Here is a 2,500-nt window from a genome sequence, read left to right as displayed (position 1 = left end):
CTTGAACTAGCTTGAGTTAGCTTGAGTTAGCTTGAGTTAGCTTGAGTTAGCTTGAGTTAGCTTGAGTTAGCTTGTCTTAGCTTTAGCTAGCTTGAGTTAGCTTGAACTAGCTTTAGCTACCTTGAGTTAGCTTGAGTTAGCTCGGGTTAGCTTGAGTTAGCTTGAGTTAGCTTGAGTTAGCTTTAGCTAGCTTGAGTTAGCTTGAGTTAGCTTGAGTTAGCTTGAGTTAGCTTGAATTAGCTTGAGTTAGCTTGAGTTAGCTTTAGCTAGCTTGGGTTAGCTTGAGCTAGCTTGAGTTAGCTCGGGTTAGCTTGAGTTAGCTTGAGTTAGCTTTAGCTAGCTTGAGTTAGCTTGAGTTAGCTTGAGTTAGCTTGAGTTAGCTTTAGCTAGCTTGAGTTAGCTTGAACTAGCTTGAGTTAGCTTGAGCTAGCTTGAGTTAGCTTGAGTTAGCTTGAGTTAGCTTTAGCTAGCTTGAGTTAGCTTGAACTAGCTTGAGTTAGCTTGAGTTAGCTTGAGTTAGCTTGTCTTAGCTTTAGCTAGCTTGAGCTAGCTTGAACTAGCTTTAGCTACCTTGAGTTAGCTTGAGTTAGCTCGGGTTAGCTTGAGTTAGCTTGAGTTAGCTTGAGTTAGCTTTAGCTAGCTTGAGTTAGCTTGAGTTAGCTTGAGTTAGCTTGAACTAGCTTGAGTTAGCTTGAGTTAGCTTGAGTTAGCTTGAGTTAGCTTGAGTTAGCTTGTCTTAGCTTTAGCTAGCTTGAGTTAGCTTGAACTAGCTTTAGCTACCTTGAGTTAGCTTGAGTTAGCTCGGGTTAGCTTGAGTTAGCTTGAGTTAGCTTGAGTTAGCTTTAGCTAGCTTGAGTTAGCTTGAGTTAGCTTGAGTTAGCTTGAGTTAGCTTGAATTAGCTTGAGTTAGCTTGAGTTAGCTTTAGCTAGCTTGGGTTAGCTTGAGCTAGCTTGAGTTAGCTCGGGTTAGCTTGAGTTAGCTTGAGTTAGCTTTAGCTAGCTTGAGTTAGCTTGAGTTAGCTTGAGTTAGCTTGAGTTAGCTTTAGCTAGCTTGAGTTAGCTTGAACTAGCTTGAGTTAGCTTGAGCTAGCTTGAGTTAGCTTGAGTTAGCTTGAGTTAGCTTTAGCTAGCTTGAGTTAGCTTGAACTAGCTTGAGTTAGCTTGAGCTAGCTTGAGTTAGCTTGAGTTAGCTTGAGTTAGCTTTAGCTAGCTTGAGTTAGCTTGAACTAGCTTGAGTTAGCTTGAGTTAGCTTGAGTTAGCTTGAGTTAGCTTGTCTTAGCTTTAGCTAGCTTGAGCTAGCTTGAACTAGCTTTAGCTACCTTGAGTTAGCTTGAGTTAGCTCGGGTTAGCTTGAGTTAGCTTGAGTTAGCTTGAGTTAGCTTGAGCTAGCTTGAGTTAGCTTGAGTTAGCTTGAGTTAGCTTTAGCTAGCTTGAGTTAGCTTGAACTAGCTTGAGTTAGCTTGAGCTAGCTTGAGTTAGCTTGAGTTAGCTTGAGTTAGCTTTAGCTAGCTTGAGTTAGCTTGAACTAGCTTGAGTTAGCTTGAGTTAGCTTGAGTTAGCTTGAGTTAGCTTGTCTTAGCTTTAGCTAGCTTGAGCTAGCTTGAACTAGCTTTAGCTACCTTGAGTTAGCTTGAGTTAGCTCGGGTTAGCTTGAGTTAGCTTGAGTTAGCTTGAGTTAGCTTTAGCTAGCTTGAGTTAGCTTGAGTTAGCTTGAGTTAGCTTGAACTAGCTTGAGTTAGCTTGAGTTAGCTTGAGTTAGCTTGAGTTAGCTTGAGTTAGCTTGAGTTAGCTTGTCTTAGCTTTAGCTAGCTTGAGTTAGCTTGAACTAGCTTTAGCTACCTTGAGTTAGCTTGAGTTAGCTCGGGTTAGCTTGAGTTAGCTTGAGTTAGCTTGAGTTAGCTTTAGCTAGCTTGAGTTAGCTTGAGTTAGCTTGAGTTAGCTTGAGTTAGCTTGAATTAGCTTGAGTTAGCTTGAGTTAGCTTTAGCTAGCTTGGGTTAGCTTGAGCTAGCTTGAGTTAGCTCGGGTTAGCTTGAGTTAGCTTGAGTTAGCTTTAGCTAGCTTGAGTTAGCTTGAGTTAGCTTGAGTTAGCTTGAGTTAGCTTTAGCTAGCTTGAGTTAGCTTGAACTAGCTTGAGTTAGCTTGAGCTAGCTTGAGTTAGCTTGAGTTAGCTTGAGTTAGCTTTAGCTAGCTTGAGTTAGCTTGAACTAGCTTTAGTTAGCTTGAGTTAGCTTGAGTTAGCTTGAGTTAGCTTGAGTTAGCTTGTCTTAGCTTTAGCTAGCTTGAGTTAGCTTGAACTAGCTTTAGCTACCTTGAGTTAGCTTGAGTTAGCTCGGGTTAGCTTGAGTTAGCTTGAGTTAGCTTGAGTTAGCTTTAGCTAGCTTGAGTTAGCTTGAGTTAGCTTGAGTTAGCTTGAGTTAGCTTGAGTTAGCTTGAGTTAGCTTGTCTTAGCTTTAGCTAGCTTGAGTTAGCTTGAACTAGCTTTAGCTACCTTGAGTTAG

Source organism: Convolutriloba macropyga, unplaced genomic scaffold, assembly GCF_964194025.1.
Source record: "Convolutriloba macropyga unplaced genomic scaffold, txConMacr16.3 SCAFFOLD_4926, whole genome shotgun sequence".
In the NCBI taxonomy this organism is placed as follows: domain Eukaryota; kingdom Metazoa; phylum Xenacoelomorpha; order Acoela; family Convolutidae; genus Convolutriloba; species Convolutriloba macropyga.
Note: the sequence above shows the minus strand (reverse complement) of the source record.